Below are 12,120 nucleotides of genomic sequence, written 5' to 3' on the forward strand. Positions count from 1 at the left end.
GGATCATTGAGCCGAAACAGTGTCGATGGATGTTGGGAGAAGACTATGTTGATGACTAATGGGTGGGTAGCAAATATAGCTTGGACACACTGAACAAAGGGATGATTCACATCTCAGGTGGGGCAGAGTGGGAGGGCGTGAGATTTCATCACGCTACTTGGAATGGCATTCAGTTTAAAATTTATGAGTTTATTTCTGTACTTTTCCATGTATTTTCAGAACTCAGTTGACCGTGGGTAATTGAAACCACAGAAAGCAAAATCGCAGATAAGGGGGGGACTACTGTATTATAAAAGTGGATTCAGGTTTGAGTTTCGGCTCTTCCATTTGTTAACTATGTAATGTTGGATAAATCGCTTACTCTTTTTGTGTCTTAGAGTTCTCAGCTATAAAATGTATGTAATATCTACTTTATAGGGTTGAATTGAGGGAAATTGAGATGCTAAAAATGAAATGAGAGGATGTACACTCGTGTTTTGTATAAACTTTTTAAATTTAAGAAGTTATATAATGGTATTATTTTCATAAGGATTGTCAGCCAACTATTTATTCTTGCACTTCTTTTGAAATGTGATTGTAATTATTCTTGGGAGCAAGAACTGTATCAATTGATCCTTATCCATTGCAACTGCTAAATAACAAGGATTCCTACTTTTGGGATTGAATTTTCTAAAAAATGAGCTTAGGACAAGTGAAACAAAGGTTATTTCTTTTTTACCTCTGTGTACTGCCTCTGTGTTGGTTTAAAACTGAATATTAATAGAACATTCTCCATATGGCCAATTTCTGTTAAATATTCGTAAGTATTGTTGCATTTAATTTTTTTCCTTCTCTGATTATCCTTTTATTACATTTGAGTTCATGGATTTCTAGATGTCTTAATGTTTCTGCTACTTAGTAACCCTTCTTTATCTTCTTTTGAAAAGATAACATTAGTTTATTCCAATCTTAAATTTCATTTTTCTTTTTGTTAATATTTTAGAGGTCATTTTTACCTCTTTATGTTAAAATCTCAAGTATATCTTAAAATGTATAGTTTAGACAAGAATATAAAAATCTAAGATTTAAAAATATTAGTGTGTGTCTTTTTTTTCTGTTTTTTCTTTTACTTTTTCTTTCTCTGATTTTTAAGTGAGACTGGCCAATTTCTGTGATGGTTCTTTCTAAAATCAAATTTGTTGCTTTTCCTGAAAAACTGCATTTTATGTGTCCTTCCTTTTAACACTTTCAATATAACGCAGTCTTAATCATGATGACAAATCTGTGATCAAACACTTTCTGGTCCTTATGAAATACATCATACTTTTAGGTTTATGGTGTTCGTACTATGCATCAGTTACCATAAGTTCTTTTCTTCGATAAGCGTGTTTAATCCTTAAAACAACCCTCTGAAGTATTAATTATTACATCTGTTTGACTTATTTGAAAATCAAGGCTCAAAGAAATTTTATCATTCAAGCTCTTGTGGTTGCTACTCCAAAGAATATGCTCTTTGCACTGTAATGCATGACCTGGAAGGTAATGATGCAGAACATTATACTGTTTCACAGACTCTTTCAGGGTATCACCTATATGTATATAACTTGATCATCTGAAGTCAAGATCTTTAGTGACAAGGATGAAGGACTACCTTTGTAAAATTTTATGCATAATAATTCTTAGTACTCTTTAAAACATTCATACAGTTTAGGTAAGCAATGTACATTCAAGTGGCAGAACAACTTATACTAGCCTGGGGCAGTGTGTTGGGTTTCTTGGGGATACTTATATTTCCAGCTTTCTGATACTAACTTTTTTGTTTTTGTTTTTTTTTCCATTAAGGAGTAAAAGCAGGGCTCCAGAGAATGGTCTGTCATCCCCATTTCTCTCCACATTTTTATTGGTTGCAAATATTATTTCTATGCTGTTTTTAATCATTGCAGTAATATTTTATCTTATGCTTTCCTTTTACCACAAGACAAGAATGAGCTTTAGGAATAGTAAGAAAATCACCATTACAATCTGTAGAGTAAGGGACAAGTGGTTGTAGCAAGGTCAGAGGAATATGCAGAAACTAGATCTTTAGGGCCTTGTAAATCAGCATAAGGACTTTTGATTTTTATTCTAGTTTCACAGGAGGCTAATATAGTAAAAAGTAAGGGGCATGACTGAACATTTTTATTTTTTTGAGGTTTTAATATTTTATTCCCTAAAAAGTGAAAGACTTTAAAATATGTCTATTAAACTGCCAAAAAGTAAATCGAATGGTGAGAATACAACAAAAGTCTAATTTATAGTGTGATTACTGTATGATTACAGTTACATGGACTTTTCCTAGCTTATAGTTGAGGCTCTTAGATGCTATTTCATACTTTGGTGCAACATGACAGAGAATTAAGTCCTTAAATATTGGCTTTATTATATCTCTTTTGTCTATCTCAAAGTGACATGAAGAAAACAGCTACTGTACTGTGCAGTCAGCTTTTGGGGATGGGAATAGTTTATTAAGATATTACTAAAAATATCTATTTCAGATGAATTTTATACATACCATCAAGTAAATAAACTTCTGTTGTTCATTTAGACAGTCACAGTTTCATTAATTTACTCAAGACAAAGGACTACACAATTTTTAAAAAGACAAGAGGTAAGGAAAGTATATTTTAACAAAAATGTTACAAGTATCCTTTGTAAATTTATTTAGTCATTTTCTCATTGTTTATTTCAGTTGTAGGTTTTTTATTATAAATTGATGATTGATGTGTATAAATGTATGGGGTGCAAAGTGGTTATAGTTTATGAATGCAATGTGAAATAATTAAGTCAAACTAGTTAATATACCTTTTACCTCAAATACTTAACTTTTTTGTGGTGAGAATATTTGGAATTTACTCTCTTAGCAATTTTGAAATGTATAATGCTATTATTAACTGTATTCACCACACAGTTCAATAGAACTTGAACAAAAACAAAAAAAGACTCCAAAATATTTCTTTTGTTTAACTGAGATTTTGTACTCTTTGACCATCATCTCCCCATTCCTCCCATCCCCCAGCCCTTGTAACCACTATTTTGCTCTTGGCTTTTATGAGTTTGATTATTTTAGATTCCATATATAAGTGAGAACATGCAGTATTTGTCTTTCTGTGCCTGGCTTATTTCCTTTAGCATAATGTTTTCTAATTTTATCCATGTTGTTGCAAATGACAGAATTCCCTTCTTTTTTAAGGCTGAAAAGTACCCCATTATGTATATGTACCACGTTTTCTTTATCCATTCTTCTGTCCATGGACACTTAGATTGAATAATGCTCCAGTGAACCTGGGAGTGCAAATGTCTCTGACAAACTGATTTCAAATCTTTTGGGTAAATACATAGAGGTGGGATTACTGGATCATATGGTAATTCTATTTTTAATTGTTTGAGGAGCCTCCATGCAGTTTTACATAATGGCTATACTGATTTGCATTCCCCCCAACAGTGTGTATAATAGTTCCCTTTTCTGTACATCCTGGCCAACACCTGTTATCTTTCATCTTTTTTATAGTAATCTTTCATCTTTTTGATAATAGTCATTCTGACAGGTGTTAGATGATATCTCATTGTGATCTTCATTTGCATTTTCCTAATAGTTAGAGATGTTGAGCATTTTTTTTGGTATCTGTTGGACATTTGTGTGTCTTCTTTTGAAAAATGTCATTCAGGTCCCTTGCCCTTTTTTGTTTTCTTGCTATTGAGTTGTTTGGGCTCCTTATGTATTTTGGATATTAATCCCTTTTTGCGTGTATGGCTGGCAGATATTTTCTCCCAATTTGTAGATTTTCTCTGCACACTGCTGTTTCCTTTGTTATACAGAAGCTTTTTAGTTTTATGTAATTCCATTTGTCTATTTTTGCACTTGTTACCTGTGCTTTTGGGGTCAGATTAAAAAAAATCATTGCCCAGACTAGTGTCCTATAATTCTCCTTTACTTTGTTTTTTCTAGTAGTTTTTACAGTTTCTGATTTTAAGTTTAAGTCTTTAATCCATTTTGAGTTGGTCTTTGTATGTGATGTGAGGTACGGATCTGATGTCATTCTTCTACATGTGAATATTTAGTTTTCCCAATACCATTTATTGAAGAGACTGTCCTTTTTTCATTGTATATTCTTGGCACCTTTGTTGGAAAACCAATTGACTGTACATGTGTGGATTTATTTCTGGACTCTATGCTGTTCCATTGGTTAGTATGCCTATTTCTTTTCTTTTTTTTTTTTTTTTTTTTTTTTTTTTTGCTATTCCATGCTGTTGTAATTGCTATAGTTTTGTAGTATATGAAGATACTTCAGAAACTTCATGGAAGGATTTATATTGTCTTTTAATTCCATTTTTTCTGTGAGCTTTTTGAAATAACCTTATAGTTTGAAATCAGGTAATATGATACCTCCAGCTTTTTTCTTTTTGCTCACTATTGCCTTGGCTATTTGTGTGTGTGTGTGTGTGTGTGTGTGTGTGGTTTGATAGGGATTGCATTAGATCATAGATCACTTTGGGTAGTATGGACATTTTAACATTAATTTTTTCTAATCTATGAACATGGGATATTTTTGTGTTTATCTGTAGCTTCTTCAATTTCTGTTGTCAACATTTTATAGTTTTCAGTGTACAGGTTTTTCACCTCCTTGGTTAAATTTATTTCTAAGTATTTGAGGTTTTTTGTAGCTATTTTAAATGGCATTGTTCTCTTGATTTCTTTTTTGGATAGTTCACTATTATTTATTGTATAGAAACACTTGATTTTTGCATGTTGATTTTGTTCCTCCAATTTTGCTGTATTTGTTTATTAGTTCTAACAGTTTTTTGGAGGAGTCTGTAACATTTCTATGTACAGTTGATCCTTCAACAACATGGGTGTCAGAGGCACCTATCTCTGACACAGTTGAAAATCTCTGTATGACTTTTGACTCTTAGCATACTGTCGACCAGAAGCCTTACTGATAACACAGTTGATTAACACATATTTTCTATGTTATATATATTATATACTGTATCCTTACAATAAAGCTAAAGAAAATGTTAAGAAAATCATAAGGAAGATAAAATACATTTTAAAAAACATTGAAATACATTGAAATAAATTTGTGGATCCCCCACACTACAAACCCTGTTGTTGAGGGATCAGCTGTATAAGGTCATGTCAACAGTAAACAGTGACAGTTTCACTTCTTCCTTTCCTGTTTGGTTGTCTTTTATTTCTTGATCTGGCCTAATTGCTCTGGTAAGGACTTTGAATACTGTGTTGAATAGAAGTGGCATTCTTGCCTTGTTCTTGTTCTTAGAGGAAAAGTTTTCAACTTTTCCCCATTCGGTATGATGTTAGCTGTGTGTATGTCATATACGGATGGCCTTTATTGGGTTGAGGTACATTGCTTCCACGCGTTACTTGGTGAGTTTTTATCATGGAAGGATGTTGAATTTGTCAAATGCTTTTTCTATATCTAATGTTCTGTACTGCGTCATATATTGATTTGCATTTGTTGAACCATTTTTGCATCCCAGAGATAAATTTCACTTGATCGTGGAGGATGATTATTTTAATGTGTTCTTCAGTTAGTTTTGCTAGTATTTCATTGAGAATTTTTGCATCTGTTTTTATCAAGGATATATGCCTGCAGTTTTCTTGTAATGTTCTTCTTTGGCTATGGTATCAGGGTGATGATGGCTTTTTAAAAAGAGTTTGGAAGTGTTTCCTCCTCTTTGGTTTTTTGGAAGAGTTTGAGAAGGATTGGTTGGTGGAATTCTGCAGTGAGGCCATTTGATCCTGGGCTTTTCTTTGATGGGAGACTTTTGTTGATTCAGCCTCCTTACTCATTAGTCTGTTGAGATTTTCTATTTCCTCATGATTCAGTTTTGATAGGTTGTATGTGTCTAGGAATTTATCCATTTATTCTAGGTTTTCCAATTTGAGTATGATTGTTCATAGTAGTCTGTGATCCTTTGTATTTTCATGGTATCAGTTGTAATGTCTCCTCTTTCGTTTCTGATTATATTTATTTAAGTCATTTTTTTTTAGTTTAGCTGAAGGTTTGTTAATTTTGTTTATCTTTTTAGAAAACCATCTCAGTTTCATTGTTATTATTATTTTTTTGGTATTTTTCTAGTCTCTATTTCATTTATTTCTGATCTTTATTATTTTCTTTGTTCTGTTGACTTTGGGCTTAATTTTTAATTTCCTAGTTCCTTAAGGTATAATCTTAGATTATTAGAGATATTTCTTCTCTTTTGAAGTAGGTGTTTACTGCCGCAGACTTTCCTCTTAGAACTGCTTTCACTTTATCCCATAAGTTTTGATACGTTGTGTTTCCATTTTTATATGTCTGAAGATATTTTTTAATTGCCCTTTTAATTTCTTGATTAACAAATTAGCTGTTCAGGAGCATGTTGATTAATTTCCATGTATTTGTGAATTTTTCAAAATTCCTCCTGTTAATGAATTCTAGTTTAATACCATTGTGGTTGGAAAAAATAGTTGATCTATTTTCAGTCTTCTTAAATTTGCTGATGCTTGTTTTGTGCCTTAACATGTGATTTGTCCTGGAAAATGTTCCCTGTATGCTTGAGAAGAATGTGTATTTTGTTGCCATTGGATGGAATGTTCTATATATGTATGTTAGGTCCATTTGATCTAAAGTGTTGTTCAAGTCCAATGTTTCCTTACTAATTTTCCGTCTGGATGATCTGTTTATTGTTGAAAGTTGGATATTAAAGTTCCCTACTATTACTCTATTGCAATCTGTCTTTCCTTTCAGATCTTTTAATATTTGTTTTATATATTTAGTGCTCTGATGTTGGGTTTACATGTATTTACAATTGTTATATCTTTTAGGTGAATTGACTTTCAGTCTATTTGTTTCCTTAAAAGTGAGGTGAATTTTTTGTAGGCAGCATGTTGTTTGAGTCTTATTTTTATAATCCATTCAGTCACTATATTTTTTATTGGAGGGAATTTAATCCACTTAAATTCAAGGTAATTCTTGATAGGTAATGCCTTAGTATTGACATTTTGTTAATTGTTGTCTGGTTGTTTTATACTTTGTTTCTTTCTGTCTTGCTGTCTTCTTTTGTGGTTTGACAATTTTTTGTAGTGGTATGCATCGAATCCTTTCTATTTTTGTTTTTTGTGCTTCTGCCAAAGAATTTTGCTTTGTGGTTACCCTGAGGCTTACATAGAACATCTTATACTTACAACACCCTATTTTAAGGTGATAACAAGTTAACTTTGTATACAGCAACTGTACATTTTTACACCTCCCCCCATTTTATGATTTTGATATTAGAATTTATTCCTTTATTTTAGCTATAGTTGTTATTAATAGTTTTATCTTTTAACCTTCGTAGTAGGGATAAAATTGTCTTACACACTCATTACAGTCCTAGAGTATTCTGAATATGGCTTTGCTTTATTTATATCATTGAATTTTATACTTTTGTATATTTTGTGTTATCAGTTAGTGGCTTTTTGTTTCCATTTTCAGAACTTCCTTTAGCAATTCTTGTAAGGCAGGTCTAGTGGTGATGAACTCATCTTTTTTGTTTATCTGGGAAACTTTTAATTTCTCCCTTATTTCTGAAAGACAGCTTTGCTGGATAAAGTATTCTTGGTTGGCAGTTTTTTTTTCTTTTCCTATTGCATTGAAATATTTCACTGTTTCCTGGCCTGCAGGGTTTCCACTGATGTATTTGCTGATAGTTGTGTTGTCACACCTCTGTATATATGATGTGTTTATCTCTTGCTGCTCCCAGAATTTTTCTTTTCTTTTTTTTTGATTTTTGTCATTTCAACTATTATGTATCTTATTGTACTCCTCCTTAGGTTGATTTTGATTGGAGGTCTCCGTGCTTCCTCTACCTGGATGTTGGTATCTATCTCCCCACATTAGGGAAGTTTTCAGCCATTATTTCTTTAACTGTGCTTTCAGGCTCTATTTGTCTTTCTTCTCCTTTTGTAGCTCTTAATATGTCTTCATTTGGTCTCTTGATGGATTAAGAGAAATTAATTCCCATAGGTTTTCTTCATTATTTTTCATTTCTTTGTCTTTTTTGCTCCGCTGACTGGGTAATTTCAAATGTTTTATCTTCCACCTCACTGATTCTTACTGCTGCTTGATCGAGTCTGATGTTGAAGCTCTTCATTGCATTTTTTAAGTCCTGCTGCTGTATTCTTCAACTTTAGTATTTCTGTCTAGTTTTTTTTATTGTTTCTATTTCTTTGTCAAACATCTCGCATTTTTGTATGTATTGTTTTCCAAATTTCATTAAATTTTTCTATCCATATATTCTTGTGGTTCACTGAATGTCTTTATGAGTATTATTCTGAATTCTTTGTAGGTTTTATAGATCTCCATTTCTTTGGGATTCATTATTGGAGCTTTACTATTTTTTTTGGAGGTGTCATGATTTCCTGATTCTTTGTAATCCACTCAACTAAGCCAAAAGTCCACCCTATAGGTCCACCTAGACAGGGAGCAATCATCCTGCATTTTTAAGGAGCATAGTCTCTGGTACTGCCTCTCCTGAGCAGTGACTTAGCTTAACCTTGGAACCCAGCCTGCTGCCCTGCCCAGCAGCAGATCCCAAATAATGTAATTGCTTGGCCAGGAAATACATTTTGTGACTGGCATGACCAGACTCTATTGCAGTACCCAGCCAGTGGCCCCACCCAATATCAGAATAAAGGTTGCAGCCCAGTCAAGAAGAGAACTCCCAACAAGCTCTGTCTGTTTCAGGTTGTCACCACCTGGCCCTTCCAGAGTCACAGGCTAAATAGGGAAGGTCTGTTCCCGCCAAAGAACATTTGTAAAGGCCAGAAGAGAGGGGGCTGTCTTTTCAAATGCATAGGCAACAATGCAAGGACACAGGATTATTACTAGTTTTTATTATTATTATTATTATTATTATTATTATTATTAAGGATTCTACAATTTTATTTAAATATCCATTACTTTTATTTTCATTTGTTACTTGGGGTACTTCTGTCTGCAGATATTATTGTTAGGGGGGAAGTAGTTGTAGTCAATTGAATTGTGCCTCTCCAAAGTTTAATGTGTTGGAAGCTTTGTCCCCACTGTGACAGTGTTAAGAGGATAGGAAATCCTATTATCCTAATCAAAAGGGTGTCCTTGAAGAGGTGATTAGATCATAAGGACCTTGCCATAGTGAATGGTTTAATGGTGGTCATGGGCATGGTTTGTAAGGCTTTAAAAGCAGAGAGTGCACGAGGAGCTCTGTCTTTCTCTGCTCTGCCATTTCTGTCATTTGAGACCCCTGGGTCACTGTTGCCACCATCAAGGCCTTCACCAGATGTTTTCCCTGGACTTTGGCCTTCCCAGCCTCCAAAACTGTAAGCAATAAATTTTTTCTTTGCAAATTACCCAGTTCCAGGTATTTTGTTACAAGCAACAGAAACGGCCTTAATACAGTAGTTTTTTCTTTTCTAAGAGGAGGGGAGAAAAACCAGTCACTGAATCTGTTGATACCATTTTCTTGGACTTCCTAGCCTCCAGAACTGTGAGAAATAAATTTCTCATTTATAATTACCTACTCTAAGGTATTTTGTTACAGCAGCCTGAATGTACAAAATACCTAAAGACCTAGGTTGTATAGATTGCATTTTATACCTTATTTTGAGATGTTCAGGTTTTTATACTTGCTGTATCCCTTGGTAACTATAAATCTGTATCTTAGAATGAAAAACTTTGACCTTCCTTGTTGTCTGGCAGCAGGCATCAGGTAACCAAGATGAGTGCATACAAGTACATACAGGAGCTATGGAGGAAGAAGCAGTTTGATGTAATACCCTTTCTTCTGAGGGTCTGCTGCTGGCAGTCCCATCGGCTGTGTTCTGTGGGGCTTCCTGTCCCACCTGGCTTGATAAAGTGGGCAGACCAGGATACAAGGCCAAGCTAGGTTATGTCAGATATGATTTGTGTGCAGCATGGTGGCCGCAAGCATCCAGTTCCTAAAGGTGCAACCTATAGCAAGCCTGTCCATCATGGTGTTAACCAGCTAAAGTTTGGCCAGAGCCTTCAGTTTGTTGCTGAGGAGTGAGTTGGACACCACTGTAGGGCCTTAGAGTCCTAAATTCTTACTGGACTGATGAAGGTTCCATTTACAGATTCTTTGATGTTGTCTCATTGATCCATTCCATTAACCTATCAGAAGTAATCCTTCTGATTACTTAGAAGTGGATCACCAAACTGGTTCACAAGCACAGAAAGATAATGTGGGCTGACATCTGCAAGCCACAAGAGCAGAGCTGTGGCCTTGGAAAGGGCCAGAAGTTCTACCACCATATTGGTGGTTCTCATCATGCAGCTTGGAGAAGAAGCAATACTCTAGCTCCACCATTACCACTAATATAAGTAATGTTTGTAAGATTCGTACCTAAAAAACAATTTAGGGCCGTCATATCTCCTTGAAAGTTGCCACAATGTATATCGAGAAAATAAAATTAAAAAAAAAAAAAAAAGTTGGCTGTTAAAAGTAATCTGCAGATTGTTTTATGAATTCTTTGTCAGATTATGAAAGTGAAAGTGTTATAATGTTTGAAGGCTATAAGTGATGGTGCATGTAGTTTTTAATAAACTTTTATTGTCTTTGCTTTATGTTATTAGGGAGTTATATGTTAGTGTTTAAAATATGCTATGTATGGTGTAACAGGTATAAAATAAATTCTTTAAAAGGGAAAATGTTTCATCTAATAAAAATATTTTTTAGTCTGCTGTAATAATTACTTTAAGCACTAGAACATTCAGTGAAATGAATGTTAGGACTAGCAAGTTTGTTTTCAGTTCTTTAAAAGGTACGTTAAATTTAGGCGATTGATCTGTAAGTTAAATGGCCATTAATTGAGGAGTTGTTTATATAAATAATACATCTACCTAAAAAAGCATATTAAATGAAAAGTTTCAATGTCACTGATCAGAGTTTTTAATTTATCCCTCAGTGTAATTATGATTTATGTCTCTGAGATTGTATAGCGTCATCTTCTGTCTTAAGATGAAGCATACTTCTGATGTTTTTACATTAATGTAATAGGTCTAGATATTATATAAATATGTAGAATGTTGTTCTCCATGAAAAACATTCTAATTTTCTTTTTAGATAAGCTCTTTAATACGTTTCATTTATTGAAATCTTGAGGCTAAAGTAAAATAGGAAAATTTATTTAATAACAAGGATTTTTTTCCAAGGTAAATGTTTGCATAATCTTTAATATTATAGAAATATTTTATTACTACTAGTAATTTTCCAAACCAGAAAAATAATATACGTCTGCATTTTTTTATACATCTGGATTTTATAAAAGTTACATTTTCAGTGCATTTTTATCATTGCTTTACAAACATTTTCTTCTTTCCTAAACCATATTGTTACCTGAAAGAGATAGATTGTGTACAAATTCTAGTTTGTATTTGTGTCATATTGGACAAGTTACGTGATCCTCTAAGCCTGCTTCTTCATTTATAAAATGATGTCAACAGTACATAATTTGTATAGATGTCCTAATAATTAAATGAGGGAATTCATGAAGCTGTCAGTCCGTTTTAGGGAAATAGTAGGCACTCCACTCTGTTATTTTTTTGTCTTAAAGACAATAGGATATTTGTTTCAGTGCCTCTTAGACTTGTTTCGTTTTTTATTTTTAATGTGTAGCAGATTCGCCTAACATTCTTCTCAGACCCCTCCTATTCCCACCTGTACATTATATAGTAATTTAAGTCATTCTTCGTTCTCTTGCAACTGGAAAACGGCTTAAAAGAAGGATAATTGAGATGGGAAAGATCAGAATAATTGTCTAAAGGTAGTTTTCTCCCATTAACTTTTATTAAAAAAAAAAATCTTTAGTCTTATTTTAAAAACAGCATGTGTGCTTACTGTTGGAAAATTTAGGAAACCAGAAAGAAAAATTAGTATACCACCCCCAGATAATTTTTATTAGAATTTTTGCATATTTTTTTTTTAGATTTATGTACTTTATAATAGAAGTGTAGTATAATAGGACAGTGAAAATTTGTAGGTCCTGGGTCAGGTTGAGGAATTGGTCAACCCAGATAATGAGAGTGTGAGTTGGAAATATAGGAGGTGGTGTTTCAAGAGAGA

The 12,120-nt window shown here is 33.3% G+C and overlaps 1 protein-coding gene and 1 pseudogene across 3 annotated transcripts in view; both read left to right on the forward strand.

Moving 5' to 3' along the window:
* Positions 1–12,120, forward strand: part of JMJD1C (jumonji domain containing 1C) — a 330,011-nt gene that overhangs the window by 105,484 nt on the left and 212,407 nt on the right. The gene's annotated exons all lie outside the window — the stretch shown is intronic.
* Positions 9,757–10,379, forward strand: LOC134382358 (large ribosomal subunit protein eL15-like; annotated as a pseudogene).

Source organism: Cynocephalus volans, chromosome 7, assembly GCF_027409185.1.
Source record: "Cynocephalus volans isolate mCynVol1 chromosome 7, mCynVol1.pri, whole genome shotgun sequence".
Lineage (NCBI taxonomy): Eukaryota > Metazoa > Chordata > Mammalia > Dermoptera > Cynocephalidae > Cynocephalus > Cynocephalus volans.